A 12,160-nucleotide genomic window follows, 5' to 3' on the forward strand; every position below is an offset into this window, starting at 1 on the left:
TGGCTCGCTTGCTGAGTTCACAGCAGTCCTTTATATAGTCCTTGACCCGGAAGTGCTTCTGTTCTTCCTCCCACATGACTTGCCAGCACTTTCGGCTCAGATGGAGGACTTGAGACTTCGTCACCCTGGAAGTACTTCAGAGCTTCTGTCCTCGTGACTTGAGAGTCCTTCCGTGCTATGGATGAAATATAACTCCTCCCGTCCTCTCACAGTATCCTGTGGCGGCACCCACGGTACCCAGAAGGGCTGTGGTATTACACTACATGTCCCATAGTGTACTGTGGGAATCCGGGGCACCGCTGCAGTCCAGGGGAGCTGCCATCTAATGTTTTGAGGGTGGCAGTGTCCTTGAAAAGCTGCCTTCCCCCATCCTTCCATCACAGGGGCGTCCCGGCTGGAATGAGCTGCCGGCCGTCTCTTCCATTAGTTAATAAAGTGTTCCTAATAATTTGCTTACACTGGCGGACAAGTTCTCCTTCGGATAAGTCGGATAATTTTATAATGTCGGTCATATAAGTCGAATGTGGAAAACTCACGCTATTGGTCCAAGAGATTATGATATGCTAAGTGTGCACCTGAGAGAGTAACCACAGAGCACACTGCCTTTTTTATTTCTATGTGGGTGCGGCAATGCGCTGTATCAGCTTATGCTCCTAACCTCTCTCTCTGTCTCTCTGTCTCTCTCTCTCTACTGTGCCTATGCAACCATACAGTAATACCCAAACTATTCCGAAGCAATGTTTGCACTGATTTGTATTTTTTGTATCTCACACCCTCATACACCTTTATCAATGAAGCATTTGATCAGAAGAAAATATGAAGCCGGTTTTAAATTAAACGTCATTGAAGTAGCGAAAGAAATTGGTAACTGCGCTGCTGCAACAAACTTCAATGAGCCTGAGAAACTGATCTGAGATTGGAGGAGGCAAGAAGATGTAAAAAAAAAAATGAAACTTTGCATTTTTGCACGGGCGCATAAGTCGGGGTCTAATTTTATGATCGATTTTTTGGGTTTCAAGACCGACTTATACATGAGTATATACAGTATATATTTTACATGATAACTTGTCACAAAACTTGTCATGTTTCTTGTAACTAATATAAAATGTAGTACAAACAGAAAAGTATCGATATTCCTGGATGTAAAGAAAAAGTCACCAATCCATTTCAATTCTTTCCTGAAGATGCGGTCTGAGCTGCCTTGAAAGCTTGCATGTTGTAATCTGTTCATTTAGCCAATAAAGGGTGTCATTTTGCTTGACTTCTCATTGAATCCATAATGGCTAACACAGTACAACACCCTGTAATTGCTGTTTCCAGAAGGGTTTGCTGAGGTTTGCCTTGGCACCACTGGGTGCAAGACTGGAATCTTAGATTCATCTCCTGTCTCAGTCTCACACAGGACACACTCACTTAGGGCAGATTCCAGTCAGTCTTTGGTTAACTGTCTTTCCCTATCGTGAGGCTACATGGAGCCAGAGCCTGTGTTGGCAGCTCCCCATAATTCTGGATGGAGGACATTGTACATTAATTCACAGTGGGCCTGTCAGCCTAATGGGCATGTCACTGGAATGTGGGAGGAAGCCAAAGCTGGCTACATGTGAAGATAAGAGGAACATCAGACTCTACAGAGAGATGGGACTGGTCTGTGAATTGAACCCGAGTCTCCAGAGCTTGCAAGGGAGCAGTGCTCACTGAAGAATCACCCTACATAAAATCCAATTCCTTTTAACTGAGTAACATTCTTCTTCTGGGTCTCATTGTAACGATTAAGATACAGTACTAGCACATAAAATGATGGCCTGCCTTTTGTATCAATAACATTTACATAAATTTGATTGATTAGAGAGAGAGAAGTGAATTAAAAGGTCACGCTGTGTCATAAATATGCATTTTTAGCCTTTTAAAGGACAAAAGGTTACCTCTTCACAAAAGGTCTCGTATATAGAACACCATCAGTCATTGCTTTACATTCAGTTTTGCTTTAAAGTTCAGTATTGTCGTGGACAATCATTTCTGCACATGAACATATTCCTTAAAAGCAAAGAATTTCATAATAAGGTATAATATAAATGTAAATTTCCCATACGATAAAGGGCTGTTACCCTTTTGCATGTCGCAGATAATACACCAACTGTAGCTCGGAGTTTTGAAATAATCCCCTGATTTATCATTCTTTCAATTTTCTAAACTTGTGTATTGCAGTTCAGGATTAGATGAGGCTAAAGTCCACTGAGTGGCTCCACAGTACATTTTATGAATGGATGAGGTAGGCAAATGTATAGAATCTGAGAGTTGATTGGTTTTCAGTGGGCAAATTGGTGACTGACATCTCTTCATTGCTTTGAAGTCTTAGTTGAATGGACAGACACTAGCCATGACCGTGTCACCAGTCCATTACAGGATTCATTCTTAGAGGCCTTAGTTACAGTGACCTAAACTGTGTGAGGAAACCCGGCGTACCCTGAGAAAAATCGACACAGACACAGAGAGAATGTATAAGCTTGACACAGATGGTGATCTGACCTGTGTTAGAAAAACAGCTACAAAATACCCAAAAGTGAGGCCAATGCTGTGTTCACATGTCATCAGAGTTTACTTAGCTCTGACTTGTGACATCCCCATTTTAAAGTGTTCATGTGAATTTCCGGTTGGACTTTTCAAAGAAACACAAGGTCGATGTTGATTTGTTACTTGAAAAAACAATCTATGGAGGGACGTTCATAACGTTTCCGCACTTTTATATTTTCGTTGGAAACGGTGAAGGCGGGAGGAGTACTAATGTGGTGGCCTCCGAGAGTGTCATGTGACTAGTTCTGTCTGGCAAGCCGGCTGCCCTTGCAGTTTAGTATAAGAGTTGTTACCCAGTGGTGAAGATGGCTGCGAAACTACACCAAAGAGAAATAGAGTTCTGTCATAAGCCTTTTGTGGGCAGACAGTGTGCCGGGAAGCACAACTTCATCTCGGCATGTGTGCTCAGTATGGGGATAAAGTTCTCTCTCATAGAGTTGTCTATGAGTGGACTGAAATGTTTGAACTGTACATTTTACTGTGATGGATGCAGAGTGCACTGAACGTCCAGCTACTGCCATGACGATGTGAAAGCTGTGGTGCATCAGTGACTACGTGCTCAACCAAAAATATTTTTTGCTGATGGCATTAAAAAGTTGGTACAACTTTGGGAAAATTGCATAGCAAAGGAAGGTGACTATGTAGAAAAGTGATTTGTTTTTAATAAATAGAGTTAAAAAAAGTGTGGAAACTTTTTGAACGTACCTCATAAATATAAAGTAATGAGGGCTATCCAACTGTCACATGATTTCTCATGAACTACTAGGGCTACAACCTTGATCTTGGTCTTAGTTGAAATCTTATAATCTGAAACGTTCTGGAAATCAAAAAAAAAAACTGAGGTAGTGGCAACCTCAGCAAAATGACCTGTTTGTGTGTGTCTCTTACAGCAAAGTGATCTGGAAAAAAGGCAGAAAGAAAAAGAAGAGCCAAAATATCTGCTGAGCATTAAGCAAACTGCAGAAGACGATTATCACAAAAGGTGATTTAGTGGTGAAGATAGAGAAAGAATAAGGAGAGGATATGCTGACACACACAGACGAGCAAGAAGTAGTCAGAGTTAAGGTTCTTCTACATGGAATAAAAGAGAAAACAAAATTCCCGGCACTTCAGATGTACTCAAACTGCAAAGCATGCAACAAGAGTAACCATTCCAGCATTTACTCAACACTTTGGCCATCACCATGCAGTTTAGCGGGTAACCTGGCAAAGCTTGACTCACTGTGTTCCTAACTTGTGGGCTGTAAAACATTTTGTCCTAGCAGCCGCCATGTCAGCAACAGTATATTCAAACTCACCTACTTATGTGAAGTGAAGTGTGCCATCCTGCTCCATTCTCCTTGACAACCACTGAGTATGGGTATGTAAAACAAAAGCCAGTATACAGAATACATGAACAAGAACCAGAGAGAAATAAATACTGACAAACAAGCACGGCTTCGGAATGCTACATCACCCATATGATCACTGAGAAGATGTAGTTTTTAAGGAAGAAAACAATGTGTTGGCAAAATGGGAAAGTTCAGGTTGTTTTATATGAACCACTTTATTTTAGGGCCATGGATCGTGCATCACTCTACTTCAAATGCAATTTGACCACAAAAATTACATTTCTCCTTGACCACAAAATATTTTTTTATACCATACGATTGACTGAGTTGAATGGTAAACGTTATATCCCAGCCTGAAGAATTCAAGAAGCTTCACTTTCTCTGAATTGTTCGACTTGTAGTTCAGAGTATGTGGGGCATTCACATGGAGTTTCTGATGTGGAAACTCGTATTTACTGTCTGTTCGGTAGCAGGTGTACACAGTACAGGCTTCCAAAATCTATACCTTGGCTTGAGGCATCATCCTCAAAAATGGGCTTTCGTCCTACTTTTAAGTAGGCTTCAACCTGCAAAACCATGACAATGGAAAAGCCTAACATCAACACACTCCTTTAGCTTCAGAAAAATCACAGAATGAATCAAAGCTATGGCTCTTAAAAAAAAGAATGAAAATTTATTACAAAAAAATATCAAAATGAAAAGCAAAAATATTCCTAAAAGGCAAACTAGAATCAGGAAACCAAAACTACAATCCAAAAATTTACAAACCCAAAACCAGAGCAAGAAAAAGTCCACAAATAATATGCACAATGGTACTTGAATCATTTCCAAAATTCAGTGCTGATCTACAGAACCTGCCCCTCTGCCTGGATTTAAATTACAGAAAACGATCCTCCAGCAGTGTGTCATGGCAGCCCCACATCCTGGAACCTCTGTTGAAAGGGGAAAGGGCACATAACTAAACACAACAAATAAACATAATGCCATATAACATGAATGTTAACATAACACATAAAATAAAATATCAATATAACAAAACATACAATTAACATAAAAATAAAAATTTACTTCAGTTAGGGATAAACCCCTGGCTAAACCGTCACAGCCTGGAGCTGTGAGGCAGCAGCAACGACTAGATGGGCTACTGAGCCACCTTCATGGGGAGATCAGGTTTCTCCAGCATGTTTTCTACTTTTGTTCCAACAATGTTTAAATTTAGCAAAATCTTCCTTTAATATAAGTCTGTTTAACAATTTGTAACACAGTAGATGCACATTGTCCGTCAGCGTCAGAATATGGCAAGAAGGACCCTTGGTGGCTCAGGGTGAGCTTTCTCTGAACTTGTTACAAACACTGAAATGCTGATGAGCCAGCCTTTAGACTCCCACCTTGACGCGACTTATTTATTTATTTATGTGTTAATTACAATCTGTCGAATTTGCTCATATCAAATAACATAATCTTCCTTATATCTTTTTTCCTTTTCTTGTTTGCTTACTTTCTATGCCAAGGCCACTCTGACAATTTTTATTTAATTCTGCTGTTTTGCTGAGAGAGCACCAGGAGGAAAAAAAAACTAGAATCATGACAGATGCTCCAGCAAAGGCCGTGGTGAGCAATAATCCATAATGGTTTCTTTTGTTCAGCTTTTGTAGAATGCCTCTTGGGAAAGGTATGGGGTGTCCCCATAGAACTTTTTTATCAGTGCAAGATTAGGAAAATTCATAAAAAAATGAGGGTTTATTGGCTGCGGTGGGCTTATTCCTGATTGATGTTTCATCAGTGCTTTGGAACATTCGGTTAGCCACTCTTACTTTAATGACACATGGGCCGTCTCCCTGGGGTTTTGGTTGTATCTAGTGGCTGATGAAAGAGTGTTTGATAGTGAATCAAACAGTTTTTACTTGATATTGAATTTTTAACACATTTCAGGCAGGAAAAGCCAATAGTTTTGCTGTTGAAGTTCACAGCTTTGGTCACAGGTTTGTTGGTCCTATAAAGTCAAAGAGGTTGATCAGGATGACCATCTGACCTGTGTTTTTTCTATTACTCCTTCTGTCCATTCATTTATTCTAAATGAGGGTTATGGCAGGAGCAATGCAGGAGACCACCCTCGAAGAGGTGTTAGTTAAGCTGTCACTTATGTAAGACAGATGAATATTTTTGTATTATTTTGTGAGATTTAATTTTATCCATGTAGTTTTTTTATTCTTTCATATGGCTGGCTATTTTCCCCTCTCCACACAGATCAGAGAAAGCTGTGGTGTTGTGAAAGTCACAGACAGCATGACCAGGGGCCTCATGTATAAACGGTGCGTACACACAAAAATGTTGCGTAAGCCCGTTTCCACACTCAAATCGCGATGTATAAAACCTAAACTTGGCGTAAACCACGCACATTTTCACGGTAGCTCCAACCCTGGCGTACGCAAGTTCACCAGTGTTGCAAACTGGTGGCACCCAGCGTCAAAGCAGTGCTACTGTTCCTGTGTGGTTACCCTTTCTGTTTTACATCCACAACGCCGGCTTTATCAAATACAAGGAAATAAACCGCATATTGTTTATTAGTTTAAGGCATCTGATTGTAATTAACCTGTAACAATATAATGGTCCACGGAGTGACCAAACTGTTCCAAATACCATAGCTGCTTTACCATTGTTACTCTCACTGCACCACTCGGAGCAGCTGATTGGAAAAAGAATTATCGGTATACAGCATCAAACACATGCTGCCTCAGCCATTCGGTATTTGAACTGCTCTCATCCTACAAATGCTTCAGAGCTTTTCCTGTACAGACCTCGCGGTTCAGAAACACTTTCATCCCAAGAACTATAAACGCACTCAATCAGTCCATCAAGTGCTCCTTATAGAACTGTTTGTACTTACAAGTACAATTACCTCACTGTAAACTTGCGATACAGTTATAATATTGCACAACCTGCGACACTTTATAAAGCGCATATTTACATATGATGACGATATCATTTTTAAGATGAAATGCAGCAAAATATGCTTATTACATTATACAGATAAAATGTTAACGTCATTTAAATAATCTATATTGTTAATAATTAAACATGTGAGGACACGGTGTCACAGCGCTAGCTAGTTCAGGGATTGTTCCTGCCTCACGCTGTATTCTTGCTGGGGCTGGCGCAACACTGGAAGGATAGATGGATAGAATAATTAAACATGTACTACGAAGATATTTCAATGTTCCTTAAATGTTTTGAAGAATCAGAGTTCTAAGCTTACAGATGGCTTAACATCTATTACAGAGCTGATTGTGTGGCAATTGGTTACTTGGAGAAAGAAAAGGAAGGACAGGAATTGGGGGTTAGTATGTTTGAAAGAGACAGTACTGCTGCAATAAATTATTTCATCAAAGGTCACGCATGGCACAGCAAGCATTTTGCGGGAGGCAGGAACAATCTGTGGATGAGGCGCCTGCTCGTCACTATCACTGCGCCACCGTGTTCCCATGTTTAATAACATGCTTTAATTCCTATCATCATGAAAATGATAAAGTATACATCTCAGTATTTAAATTATTCAGAGAGCTGTAATATCAGGAATGTAATGGATTCTGTGTCCTGTCGGAGGAAGAGAAAGTCAGTTTAAGAAGCACGTAGTGATTCACACACATAGAGCACATAGAAGAACATATACAAAACAATGCATTTAACTTGCTACTTTAGTTACAATGTTATTTGAGAAACTAGTAAAATTAAACGATTTTAAGATGAAGTTTATGATGTTGTACTTTAATGACAAAATAAACTACGTGATTGAAGTGGAAATTTCGAGATTAAAGTTGACATTTTGAGCTTTTTTTCCACCGTGTCCCTATTTTTTTTCTTTTCTCTGTACCCTAATAAGCTTTCATATGACACTCAGACGGTGGGCTACGACTCGCCATTTCACGGCGACTTTGATATCTGACCAATTCCTTTTTATTTTGGGCACTGTGCATCTTTGTGAACTTGAGCTTTGAGTTTCTTCCAACACTCTGTCACTCGATCAACTTCCTTTTGTTGTTTATACCACTGTTTAAACCAACAAATAGTATATTTTTTTGCCTTCACTTGGTATTCACTGAAATTCTTCTATTTTCCCCTGTGCTTTTGCCATTGTCTTTTCACAGAAGGCTGAGCTTAAGAGCTATTTATATTGATTTACATATTCAAAGAGGCGTAATTCTGGGAGGAGTTGGGGCGGGACAGCAGGCACATGCACGTGCGTTACTTTTCATGCTGACTGGGATTTATATAGCAGAAGATCGTGGAAGTTGGCGTTTGCACAGATTTATGCATCTGGATTTTTTTGTGTGTACGAACATTTCCGCTTTTGTCCGTATGCCATTTTATAGTGTGAATTTTACGCAAGGTGTTATACATGAGGCCCCAGGATACAAAGACAAAATGAAAAATGACTTGGAGCATTGTAGTCAGGGAATGGACAAAAGGTGAAAACTGGGAGTAAACAAGACCAAGCGTCAAAACTGAAATGAGAATCGAAAATCGAAGTCAAAAAACAAGAGCAGAGATTGAATAACTGAGAGCAGCAATGACTGTTCTTTATCAGAGTCAAACAAGGTCATTCGTCCATAAAACTGCATTCTTATGATGTTGCATATTGCAAGGTATTCTTGGAATAACTGCCAAGACAACATCAGATACAAAAGGCCCTAAAGTAGCAGCATCCATAAGAAAAACAAAATGGCGTTGTGAAAAATCAAACAAAATATGTGCATCTAAAATGAGCCTGATGCACAACTTCTGATTAAATATTTGAAATCTTTGCATATTTAAACCTCAGATTCCATATAACGCTTACTAAGGATATACCGTATATGTTCGCGTATAAGTCAGGTCTTGAAACCTGAAAAATCGATCATAAAATCAGACCCTGACTTATACGCCCATTCAAAAATCCATCCATCCATCCCTTTTCCAACCCGCTGAATCTGAACACAGGGTCACAGGGGTCTGCTGGAGCAAATTCCAGCCAACAAAGGGCACAAGGTGAAGAACCAATCCTGGGCAGGGTGCCAACCCACCGCAGGACACACACAAACACACCAAACACACACTAGGGTCAATTTAGAATCACCAATCCACCTAACCTGCATGTCTTTGGACTGTGGGAGGAAACCGGAGTGCCTGGAGGAAACCCATGCAGACACGGGGAGAACATGCAAACTCCACGCAGGGAGGACCCGGGAAGCGAACCCGGGTCTCCTAACTGCGAGGCAGCAGCGCTATCCACTGCGCCACCGTGCCACCCCCATTCAAAAATGTGATACTTAAATTTTTTTATTTTTTACATCTTCTTGCCTCCTCCAATCTCACATCAGTTTCTCATTCATAATCGAATTTTGTTGCAGCAGCACAGTTACCAATTTCTTTTGCTACTTCAACAACGTTTAATTTAAAACCAACTTATATTTTCTTCTGATCGAATGCTCCATTGTAGATAAGGGATGCTCTTACGATAAAGGTGTATGAGGGTGTGAGATACACAAAAATCAAATCAGTGCAAACATTGCTTCGGAGTAGTTCGGGTATTACCGTGTGGTCATGTAAACACAATAGAGAGAGAGAGGTTAGGAGCACGTGCTGATACAGCGCATTGTTGCACCCACATAGATAAAAAAAGCATTGTGCTCCCTGGTTACTCTCTCAGGTAGGCGTTAACATATCATTATCTCTTGGACCAATAGCGTACATTTTCTGCATTCGATTTATACGACCGATATTATAAAATACCAGAAATTATACAGTAAAATCAAGTTACAGTATCCATGAGTTTATAAGGTAATCAGAAAAAGACATGATACATTTTTGGAAATTACAGATCACAATACAAGCGAAGCGATGTGTGGTAAGATTTTTTGAAAAAATCTGATTCAGTCCCTTTGATATTCTTTTTCTTGCTAATTGAGTTTTGTGCCTTTGGCACCCTTTAATATACTGATTTGGTTTCCATTTTCCCTTTTAAAGTGCTATTGTTTTTTATTTACCGTCTATGAACTAGTTTATTTTAGACAGGCACTCACACCTGACTATGCACAAGTAGGTGAGCAAACCATTGCAGGCTCTACAATAAACCTTTTTTGCAGTATTTGTTTTTTTAAATAGCATTAGGACCTGGCTGGGTTTTATTTTCTGTTTTACATGTTGGACATATTCATGCAAATACCCGCCCTAACGCACATTGGGATAGTTAGTGCTTTCTGTTAACCTACTATTGTATGTTTTTTGAAGAAAACCTTCACAAATGTCACAATTATAAAAATGAAATCACAAATGCAGTACTGGCAGAGACTGGAAGGAGAATGGATGTATGCAGCGCCGGTGCTAGGTTATTTTGCGCCTTAGGCCAAGATTATTAGTGCACCAACTGACTGTTCGGTAGTTAACCCGTGCGGCTGGTTATTTCCTTCCATTATTATCAGCACCCTAAGTGAATGGCTAATTCGCCTTAATGGTGGCACTGGCCCTGGATGTATATTTGACATAGTAAAGCAGTAAGGGCACTTAAAGGAGCTTTAGAAATTAAACACAGATAAAACATAAAATTGCTAAGAACAGTAGACCAAAAGGGTTAGAATACAAGAAATGTACATGATTTTTTGCAAATCTTTCAGAATTTATGTACAGTAATAAACAGATAACATAGTGATCTATGGCATTTGCTGAAACTTTGTCAATGAATGCTTGCATGACAAACAGTCCTACAATACACAGTAGGTGGTTCAAATCCAGTATTGCTGTCCTTAGAGTGTGCTCTCTCTCCTCTTCTTCACAGCACTTAAACTAACATCTTGTAATATCATCTTTGGCCCTTGAATCTGCTATATATTAACTTTATAGCACTGAGTTATAAAACATCTAGATTATTGCCTCAGGTGGCATCTGCACACCTTCATCTTCAACAGCCTGCTGTTAGTTTAAGTGGTTGTCCCATCTTCTTTACCTCCTGGACCTGTCAGGGCATTTCCATCCTTGCAGACATTTTTAATAATGGGGGTTCCAGATATTCCAATTACTGTGTATTGATACCTGCAGTTTCCCAGGCTCTAAATGAGGCTGGGTTATCTAGAATCTAGACTTAGGCTTCTCTAAGGCCTAGAAACCAATATCAGCCTGTAGCCCAAACTCAAGAGCAGGCTTCAGCCCACACAAACTATAAAACAGCAAAATGAATATTCAGAATATTCACTAAATTTTATCAAAAGAAGGAAGGCACCTGTCAACCTGCTGGGCCACAAAAGCAAAAAAAAATTCCTTCATATTTTGAGATTAACAAAAATAATATGTAACCAAAGCAAAGACAATTCAAAAAGAAGAAATGCCTAAAAGGCAAACCAGAGAAAACAAACCCCCCTCTGAATCCAATAATCATAAAACCTTAAAACAGAACTCCAAAACCCAGAAGTAATTAAAACAAGGGCACTTTCAATAAAAATGTGCAGTTAGGTCCAGAAACCAAAACAGGAGTGTTCGCAATTCAGTGACCCAACAAGGTACTCTCACCCTCAGCCCTGAATATTTAAGCTGAGTCGGGGGCCCCGCCTCCTCAGGTTCCATCTGCAAACCTCATTATAGACTGCAAAAGTAAAAATGTAACTTAAAAATTATAACTCTTCCCCCACATTGCCATTTTGTATTATGGATGTTGTCATTTTGGAGTCCTGTTGCTATGACGCAAGCAGGTGTTTCTGGTGCCATGTCCAATGGAACTTGCATCGTATGACATTGGAGCAACGGTTTATAAGCAGACATCATGGAGACTTTGCGGTTTTAGCTTGTGGATATTGTGGCTACTATTTGCAATTGAATGACTTGTTTTTCTGACCAATGACTTTCAGTTCAGTTTTTAGACTTTGATTTTTGAATTCCCTTTTTCACAAGACAAAAGGAAGGTTCTATGGTCTGAAGAGACTAAAACTTAATTTTTTGTTCATCAGACTAGATACTACATTTGAACACTAGGCATTATCAAAAACACATCATCCCCAACATAAAGTATGGTGACAGTAACATCATGCTGTGAGGATGCTTTTCTGCAGCAGGCCTTGGACAGCTTATAAAGGTCAAGTCAGATCAGGTTGGGGAACATGCACTGATACAGCGCATTTCCACATCCACCGCAGGTCAAAACAACTTGGGATTCCAGGTTGGGCAATCCCCAAGGCAAGCACATGGTCCAGTCCCACCACACCTGGAAATTACCATCTATCTGCCGCAGCCAG

The 12,160-nt window shown here is 39.9% G+C and overlaps 1 protein-coding gene across 1 annotated transcript in view; it reads right to left on the reverse strand.

Moving 5' to 3' along the window:
* LOC114666111 (protein quaking) overlaps positions 1-12,160 on the reverse strand; it is a 1,435,209-nt gene that overhangs the window by 977,430 nt on the left and 445,619 nt on the right. The gene's annotated exons all lie outside the window — the stretch shown is intronic.

Source organism: Erpetoichthys calabaricus, chromosome 15, assembly GCF_900747795.2.
Source record: "Erpetoichthys calabaricus chromosome 15, fErpCal1.3, whole genome shotgun sequence".
Lineage (NCBI taxonomy): Eukaryota > Metazoa > Chordata > Cladistia > Polypteriformes > Polypteridae > Erpetoichthys > Erpetoichthys calabaricus.